Raw genomic sequence first — 10,597 nt, forward strand, 5'->3', positions numbered from 1 at the left:
CCGGCCGGAGTAGTCGAGCGGTTCTAGGCGCTACAGTCTGGAACCGCGCGACCGCTGGGGTCGCAGGTTCGAAACCTGCCTCAGGCATGGATGTGTGTGATGTCCTTAGGTTAGTTAGGTTTAATTAGTTCTAAGTTCTAGGGGACTGATGACCGCAGCAGTTAAGTCCCATAGTGCTCAGAGCCATTTGAACCATTTATTTTACATATGCCTGAAATCTGATTTCGCAGGACAGAGCGGATCAGCTTGTGGAAAGGGGTTCAAAAATGGATCAAATGGCTCTGAGCACTATGGGACTTGACATCTGAGGCCATCAATCCCCTAGAACTTAGAACTACTTAAAACTAACTAACCTAAGGACATCGCACACATCCATGCCCGAGGCAGGACTCGAACCTGCGACCGTAGCAGTCGCGCGGTTCCGGACTGAAGCGCTTAGAACCGCTTGGCCACCGCGGCCGGCTGTGGAAAGGGGCCAAGACCAGTTACTGTTAGTTACACAAGAACACCCAACTTTATTGCTTCTAAAATACAAACACATTCCTCTTTAAAACAACAAGGATCAATTCACGGCTGAGGGCCCAAGTAACTTGTCTATAACAAAGGGTTTAAATAATTCATTTTAAAACACAAGGGTTTAGACAAACGGCTGAAGGCCTTACTTACGTAAAATTAAAATATCTTCTCGGCAGAAGGCCCAAATAATATTCCAGATGACCAAACGAAATTCTTTAAAAGGCAAGCATTTACAAATTTCGGGTAAAAGCCATAGTAAGGAAAATTTGAAATAATTCCTCGGCTGAAGACCCAATAATATTTCAAAATAATAAAAGGCAACCTTTAAAGAGAAGCATTTACACAGTACAACAGAAAGCCATCTTAAGAAAACTTGAAATATCTCCACGGCTGAAGGCCCAAACAATTATTCAAAATAATTAAAAGACAAATCTTAAGCATTTACACTTTGCGGCTGAAAGCCACAAATTTTAAAACAAACGCGGCTGAAGGCCTAAATACAGAGCAAACAAGAAGGCCTAATCTTAAAATACTTCACATAAGGTTCGGCTGAAGGCCATATACTGAACATAGAACAGACCAAATTATTACACGGCTGAAGGCCTGGCGCAGTACTTGCGACCAAAGAAAATCACAAACAACAGGACAATGGTGCTTAGAAGTGTTCCAGGTGTCGGCCTGGGGAGGTAACTCTAACGTAAGTTTAGCCAAGCGTAATACTCAATAATCGGATGGGAACACGACGTAGGGTCGGCTGAAGGATCAACCAACAACCTAATCAATTCCCTTCACCCGACCAACGGCTTCAAATATTGGCGTCTAAATACACCCAAGGCACAATAACCACTCAAAAATATGAACAAACACAAAGGCTGTCGAACTAGAGGCCGTGGCGGACAGCATCAACACAGCGAGGAAACACACACTCGCTGCTCTGTCGCAACCGACCGACTGCCTGCTCCAGTACAGCATTCGTGTACCGAGCGAAGTGTCGCAGAGGCTAGCACACTGGACTCGCATTCGGGAGGACGACGGCTCAATCCCGCGTCTGGCCATCCTGATTTGGGTTTTCCGTGCTTTCCCTGAATCGCTCCTGGCAAATGCCGGGATGGTTCATTTGAAAGGGCACGGCCGACTTCCTTCCCCACGCTTCCCTATTCCGATGAGACCGATGACCTCGCTGTCTCGTCTCCTCCCGCAAACAACCCAGCCAACCAGCATTCATCTGCCCAGTGGCAATCACAGGAGTTACACACAGTTCCACGTAAACACTTGCACAAACAGCTCGAACAATACTAAAACCAGTGACTGTGTAACAAGAAGCACGAATCAATCACAAGTCCACACACACACACACACACACACACACAGAGAGAGAGAGAGAGAGAGAGAGAGAGAGAGAGAGAGAGAACCCAGATGCGGTCGGCGACCAAATACACGTCGTCCTATGAGACGACCGACCGAACGACCAATCGAAATCGTCCGCACTCAAGTCATGTGTGTCGCCAACGGTCGGGCAAGTCGCGGCTGTCCGGACTTCACTGCTGCTCCGCCCCCGACTCCCTTGATGTCCGTTCGCAACTCGGACACACGACGACGAGGAGACACTGGCTCGGACCCAACCGTGCAGAGGTAACAACGGCCTATTGGCCACCCGACATTTCTGCACAAGGAAGGAACCGGCCCAAGTCCCGCAAGATGACCAGCCGAAGGGGCCCAGAAGCGGTCAGAAGAGCAAATACACGTCGCCTGATGACGCGACCGACCGAACGACCACCCAACGGCGGTCCCCGCTCAAGTCTCCTTCCGCCGGACAGTGCATGTGTGTCGCCAGCGGTCGGCGAGTAGTGGCTGTGCAGACCTTCCTGGAGCCCCATCCCGACTGAACTCCCGACACGCGACGACCCGGAAATAGTAACGGTCGCTCCAGAGATAGTACGACAGTGCATTTATCATGGAGGTAAGAGTAAGGGGAGATGGCGCTACGTATCCCAGCCGTACTACGTTTTGAAGTCATGGGGGCGTGGCTCGCTGCCATGACACTCTGACCAAAACATTGCCAGTGTGCTATAGCGCTGCGTGTATTACAGTCGCTAATTGCACCATATACGCATGTAACGTCATCAGATTGGTTGTTTAAAAGTTTTTGTTTAAAATAAAAATCTCGTAAAGGCGAAATTCCGCATTTCTTCTGATTAAAAATAGTTTTTAATGTAATATTACGAATAGCTAGCCTTCAATGTAAACGATTCAATTTTGTTAATTCAGTAATAAACGTGTATCACAAACTAAATAATAGAAACTGAAAACTAAGTTAGCTATACTTCCATCCAAAGCCCCATAAATACATCTTGTTTGTAATACGTACTGGGACACTTCAGTTGCGTTACACTACTGGGAAACACTGTTCATTACCACCAATATTTACTGACATACGGTACATAGAATGGCAAATCTACACAGTGTCCTGTTAGGCCTATACTTTACACCAGTTAATGTAGTGTTAGCTTTTAATTTGGTACACGATGAAGACAAAGTGAGTTACTCAACACTTCGATTATCGACGATAGGTACGTATTATACTGAAACGTGAACTTGAAAACTAAGAATTTAGTTCTTTCAATTAACATACCTTTTGCAAATGTTTTGGGTGTGTAGGGAAAACTGATGGTACTGCATTTTCTCGGAGCCTTACTGTTGAAAGGGAAGTTCGGTCTATGTCCTCTTCTCGGAAATGCCGAGAACATATAGTGCTCCATTTAGACGCACGCCAATTCTTCCTCCTCACGGCATTCTCCCACAGAGCTTTCCGACTTTCATTTTTAGGAAATTTAAAATCATACAGGAGAAAAACACGCTATAGTAAAAGTACCGATGTAGCACACGTTCATTTTCACAATGAAGTTGTAAAATCACACTTACCGAGACAACTTAAACATGAAATGTTATTCCCTTCGATTTCGCATCACAATCAGAACGATTCGTACATCTGAACACCACACAAGTCACCATAATAGCGCAAATTTCTTCCAAAAGCGAGCGACAAGCCTATGCACGCAAGCTTACAGCAGCAATGTTTTGGTCGGATTGAAATGGCTACCCTCGGCTTCACATAGCTTCACAGCTGTGACGTCACGGCGTCTCCCTCTATTCCTACCTCCATGGCATTTATCGATAAGCGCTGCTGCTGCCACTCACGGGTAGGCAAGCCAGCAACTTAGTGAGGCCAGTAAATCGAATAAGAAACGGGACGGCAGTACCGCAAAGAGAAGATGTCAAGTAATAAACGGCACCAACACGAGCCGCGCACTGCTCAATACCTTCTTTATTCGCTCGCCAGATATTCGCAACTGTCACTGGCTCCACCAGCTTTGTTGCCGTTACCGATTCATCTGCAGTGTGCTGCGAGAAGATAATCTTTTCTAAAACGTGGTGCTGAAGTGTGTGCGAAGTCAACAGATGCTGCGAGGACGGAGCAAGCGTGTTAAGTAGGCACTCGCGCGAGCGGTACTTTCACCAAGCAGTCGCAGTGCGGCGACTGAAATGGTGCAAAGCCGCGCTGCTCCACTTGGCTGTCTCGCGCTGCTAGGCACACCATATGATACGGCGTCAGCTGCTGCAGCTACATAAACATCTCAAATTAAAACCGAACACCCTCCACAACGGGTCCGAGGAACGGTACCATTCGAGAGGTAATCACTATACATCTAGACATTTATGCCACTGGCATTCCCGTTTCGTAGAATACGGAACGCGGTCCGGCGACAGGTCCACAGCCGCGCGCCCCCATTCCTGCTCATCCTCGTCCGACTGAAACCGATGTCCACGCGTGGCTTTCTTCCCATCGCCAAAGATATGAAAACCACACGGTGGAAGATGCGGACCCTACGGAGGACGTTCCAGTGTATCCCAACCAAATCGCTAAAAGACGCGGAAAATATACTGCTGGCCATTAAAATTGCGACACCACGAAGATGACGTGCTACAGACGCGAAATTTAACCGACAGCAAGAAGATGCTGTGATATGTGAATGATTAGCTTTTCAGAGCATTCACACAAGGTTGGCGCCGGTGGCGACACCTACAACGCGCTGACATGAGGAAAGTTTCCAACCGATTTCTCATACACAAACAGCAGTTGACCGGCGTTGCCTGGTGAAATGTTGTTGTGATGCCCCGTGTAAGGAGGAGAAATGCGTACCATCACGTTTCCGACTTTGATAAAGGTCGGATTGTAGCCTATCGCGATTGCGGTTTATCGTATCGCGACATTGTTGCGTTGGTCGAGATCTAATGACTGTTAGCAGAATATGGAATCGGTGGGTTCAGGAGGGTAATACGGAACGCCGTGCTGGATCCCAACGGCCTCGTATCACTAGCAATAGAGATGACAGGCATCTTAATCCGCTTGGCTGTAACGGCTGGTGCAGCCACGTCTCCATCCCTGAGTTAACAAATGGGGACGTTTGCAAGACAACAACCATCTGCACCAACAGTTCGACGACGTTTGCAGCAGCATGGACTATCAGATCGGAGACCGTGGCTGCGGTTACCCTTGACGCTGCATCACAGACAGGAACGCCTGCGATGGTGTTCTCAACGACGAACCTGGGTGCACGAATGGCAAAACGGCATTTTTCGGATGAATCCAGGTTCTGTTTACAGCATCATGATGGTCGCATCCGTGTTTGGCGACATCGCGGTGAACGCACAATGGAAGCGTGTATTCGTCATCGCCATACTGGCGCATCACCCGACGTGATGGTATGGGGTGCCATCGGTTACACGTCTCGGTCACCTCTTGTTCGCACCGACGGCACTCTGAACAGTGGACCTTACATTTCAGATGTGTTACGACCCGTGGCTCTACCCTTCATTCGATCGCTGTGAAACCCTACATTTCAGCAGGGTAATGCACGACCACATGTTGCAGGTCCTGTACGAGCCTTTCTGGATACCGAAAATGTTCGACTGCTGCCCTGGCCAGCACATTCTCCACATCTCTCACCAATAGAAAACGTCTGGTCAATGGTGGCCGAGCAACTGGCTCGTCACAATACGCCAGTCACTACTCTTGATGAACTGTGGTATTGTGTTGAAGCTGCATGGGCAGCTGTACCTGTACAAGCCATCCAAGCTGTGTTTGACTCAATGCCTAGGCGTATCAAGGCCGTTATTACCACCAGAGGTGGTTGCTCTGGGTGCTGACTTCTCAGGATCTATGCACCCAAATTGCGTGAAAATCTAATCACATTCAGTTCTAGTATAATATATTTGTCCAATGAATACCCGTTTATCATCTGCATTTCTTCTTGGTGTAGCAATTTTAAGGGCCAGTAGTGTATGTTTAAATGAAATACATCCATCCAAACTAATTATATCGAGAGCAACAGTGACATGAAAACTTATAAATTAACATCAGGAACAAGACTGTGACGATTTCAGATATACGTGGTGTATTTATAATGTATAAAGTACCAGAAGAAAGACCAAAAAGTTTGTATATGGGGTAGTATAAGAAAAGTAGGACACCATCTCCTTGATTTGTTACAGTATTGATGTTGTGTGTGTGTGTGTGTGTGTGTGTGTGTGTGTGTGCGGGTGTGTGTGTGCGTGTGTGCGCGCGCGTCTGGGTCCGCAGTTGGTGGTCTTGCGGTAGCGTTCTCGCTTCCCACGCCCGGGTTCGATTCCCGGCGGGGTCAGGGATTTTCTCTGCCTCGTGATGACTGAGTGTTGTGTGATGTCCTTAGGTTAGTTAGGTTTAAGTAGTTCTAAGTTCTAGGGGACTGATGACCATAGATGTTAAGTCCCATAGTGCTCAGAGCCATTTGAACCATTTTGTGCGTCTGGGTGTGTTTTATTTGTCTCCTTGTGTCGACTTTTTGTGTAGATGTCAGGCCTTAAAATAATTAGTACTTAATACTTGTCTGCATTTTACAAAACAGTGAAAGCACCTACTGATGGCGGTGCAAAGGTGCTGAAACTTGTTTTGGCATTCATAAACAGTGTTTGTTTGCATAGTAGGCGGATCTGAATTCCCGTAATTTGGCTTGCAAAAACAGCCCCTACTTGAGATTCGAAACCAAGCTGGATTATTGGCCAGCCGTATTGAGGCGAGTGGTCAGTCCTCGTATTAAGTACCTGCGACACGCGTCAGAGTGCCGTATCGAGCCGCGGCGGCCTGGACACGGGCTCTCCTTGACTGTGGCGGACGTGCCGGGGAAAAGTAGGCGTCCTTGTGCGGGGTGGGAGTGGCGGCGCACACGGGCCGCGTAGCGGCTCTGTCGCAGTCGGCCGTGGCAGAAAGCGTTGCGGCAGGCCGCGCCGGCGAGCTCGCCAAACCCCGGGTCCCCTTCACTCGTTCTCCGCCGCCGCTTCTGCTGCTGCTTACGTCATACAACAGCTGACGCCCTACGGCAAATCCTGTCGAAGGCGATAGGAACGTAGTTACTTTACGAAAAGAGGAAAACCGTTAAATATTTCATTTTCACAGTAATTTAGATTACACTCGAAGCACCCATTAGCCTGTGGCATTGCTTACCCATAGGTCTCCGCCTCCCATTAATTAAGGGAGATAGGACGTCAAACGGGCCGACTTGGAGCAGGAGAGGGACCACAGGACATTCTAATTTCCACTGTCTATACTTTTACAAATAAATTCATAAAACTTTGTCAGCATGACCAGTAAGGATTCAGAATTCACACTCTGAGCAGTGGAAGTTCGAAAACATAACGAAGTAATTTTTTTTACATGTAAAATTCCATCATTTTTTTTCACATACTAATGGCAGCATTTGTTGCTATAGGTACACTTTTCTTCATAAGTAAGAGAGATGGTTCGATGAATTTTGCACAGCATACAAACCATACCTAAAGGTGTATGAAACTCTAGAATTTTCCACATCTATTAAAAACTGTGATAAAAATTGAGGTAATTAAGTAGAAAATTTGTGTTTTTTCTAAACATGAAGTTTAAAATTCAACAGTTCATTCGTTTTTTAATAAATTAAATAAATTCTAGAGTTTCATACACCTGTAAGTATGGTATCTATGCTGTGCCAAATTCATCGAAGAATCTCTGTAACTTATGAAGAAATGTGTACCTATAGCAACAAATGCAGCCATTAGTAAGTGAAAAAATGAAATTTCACACGTAAAAAAATTATTTTGTTATGTTTTCGAACTTCCACTGTAGTGAATGTGAATCCTGAATCCTTCCTGGTCATGCTGACAAAGTTTTATGAATTTATTTGTAAAAGTATAGACAGGGAAATTAAAATGTCCTGTGATGCCTCTCCTGCTCCAAGTCGGCCCGGTTGACGTCCTACACCCTTAACTTGCTATAGCTCGTTACTTTGACCAGCTGTTGCTGTATGGCTACCTGACAAAACATGCCCCAGGCTGTGGCTAAGCCATGTCTCCGCAATATCCTTTCTTCCAGTAATACTAGTCCTGCAAGTTTCGCAGGAGAACTTCTGTGAAGTTTGGAAAGTAGGAGACGAGGTACTGGCGGAAGTAAAATTGTGAGGACGGGTCGTGAGTCGTGCTTGGGTAGCTCAGATGGTAGAGCACTTGCCCACGAAAGGCAACGGTCCCGAGTTCGAGTCTCGGTCCGGCACACAGTTTTAATCTGCTAGGAAGTTTCACAACTGAATGAAATACGTAACGAAAGACAAATTCTGACATTAGCTGCAATCGGGCATAATGCACGGGTGACAACTGAAAATTTGCGCCGGTCCAGGACTCGACTTGGATTTCCTTCTTATCGCTAGCGCTGGCCTCAACAACTTCAGCTATCAGAGCACGCTTCCCGTCCGACCCAAATTCCCGTACGTCGCACACGACGTACGTCGAGCTCCCTGTCCATTATTCGTATTACTGGCAGTCTCACCTCGTTCCCGTAAGAGGTCGAACGAAAAGTGAAGGTATCATTCTTTGCCCTCAAGGTGCGTATATTTTTTTACATGTGTGGTGTCGTTTTTACGGAAATTCCCTAAAGAAGACACACGACACGTACAGGATGTTCAAAAAAAGTGTCGAATACTTTGAGAGATTGTAGTAGTCATCGAAACAAAAGTAAGTCCAGCAAAGAAGGGTCTGGAAACGCATGCTTTCCGAAAACAGCATATGTTTATAGGAAGGGCTGCGCGATACTTGGTTGCGGATGTTAGCGCAGTCGTTGCACTGGCGCTCCGTCAAATGTGTCGACAGGGTATTATGATGTCTTACTCACAGTACTCTACCTACCATTAGGCGTTCTGCACTCAATTGTATGGTTCGATTCGTATTGTAGACTACGCTAGTTTTCGTCCTTTTTTGTGCCATATTGTACAGTACTGTCAACCCTGGGTACGTATAATGGTGTTTTACTTTCTTCCAAACGCTGATTTGCCTATGTGTTTACTGTTATTTCGCTGTTTGTACGTAACTTTTAAACTCCCTACGCACATTCATTGTGCTATTAGACAACTGGGAGCACTTTGGAACTGATTTTGTTTCTCAGGTGACATCCAATGACTAGTTCGTATACACAGTCATTGAAAAAGCTGGATTTACACTAGAAGCAGGTCAAGCGACGCATGCCTGCATACGCGATTCGCGAGTACCAAACTGATGCCGATCAGAAAACGGAAAAGGCGAAAAACAGGGAGATAACGTATTAGAAATTACCAAGGAAAGGGCTTTGTTACAAAAGTTAATACTGAGTTCAGAAGATCTTAATACGATCCCTCCTTTCAATCATCGTATGAACTTCGAAATGGCAGATACTGGGATTGCTGATCGCGGAATAGAAAAGCAACTACAATCGCTTTAAGTCACTCTGTAGTGGGAAGGCCTCACGGCCAGAGGCATATCTGTAGGATTTTATAGAGATTGTACGAAAGAACTTGCTCCCCTTTCTATCAGTCATGTTTCGAGGGTCGGTGGAGCAAAGGATGGTACCTAGCTGCTCGGAAAAATCGCAGGTCATTCCCTTTCTCAAGAATGGTGCAGGACAGATGCACATAATTGTAAACCTATATCGTTGACGTCAGTCTGCAGCAGTATTATGGAACATGTTTTATGCTCATATATTATGGCATTTTTTGGATAACGAAAATGTCCTCTATAAAAGTCAACATGGATTCCGCAAATAGTGATCTTGCGAAACTCAACTCGCTCGTTACCTCCATGAGACTCATAGCCCTGTAGACAACGGCGATCAGCTTGACGTCGTGTTCCTTGACTTCAGGAAGGCATTTGACACTGTCCCGCACTGCCGTTCGGTGAAAACCAAAATGCGTGCTTACCGAGTATCGGAGCAGATTTTCGACTGGATTCAAGACTTTCTTGCAGATCGAACTCAAAGCCTCTCTCTTAACGGAACAAAATCGATAGATGTGAAGTTAATTATTCCCGGCGGGGTCAGGGATTTTCTCTGCCTCGTGATGACTGGGTGTTGTGTGATGTCCTTAGGTTAGTTAGGTTTAAGTAGTTCTAAGTTCTAGGGGACTGATGACCGTAGATGTTAAGTCCCATAGTGCTCAGAGACATTTGAATTGGAAGTTAATTTCCGGAGTACCTCAAGAAAGTGTGAAAGCACCATTACTGTTTACAATATATATAAGTGATGTTATAGAAAGCGTCGGATGCTGTTTAAGGCTGTTCCCAGATGCTGCGGTTGTCTATAACTGGTAGCAACGCTAGAACATAGCAACTATTCGCAGAATGACCTCCAGAGAATTGATGAGCCTTTGTGGTCTATTTTGGAGAGAACAGCGCATTATCACTCATCTCAACTTGCCACTATTTCACTGTAACAATGGTATAAGATTACCCTGAAAACCATGCAGGATCTGTACTGACGCATACCGAGACGTCTGGAAACTGTTTTGAGCGCCAACAGTTTTCCTAGGCCGTATTAGGTGTGCTAATGTGTTTGTTGTGTTTTCATATTTTTGTCCATACCCTGCAGCTTCAGAAGTAAATAAATATAAAGAGGAATTAGTCGAGATATTTCCTAGATACAATTATTACAGTGAAAAATAAGAAGAATATTGCCAATTAATACTTTTGAATAAAAAAAGTTCAGATTCACATC

This window comes from Schistocerca serialis, chromosome 2 (genome assembly GCF_023864345.2).
Source record: "Schistocerca serialis cubense isolate TAMUIC-IGC-003099 chromosome 2, iqSchSeri2.2, whole genome shotgun sequence".
NCBI classification, from domain to species: Eukaryota; Metazoa; Arthropoda; class Insecta; order Orthoptera; family Acrididae; genus Schistocerca; species Schistocerca serialis.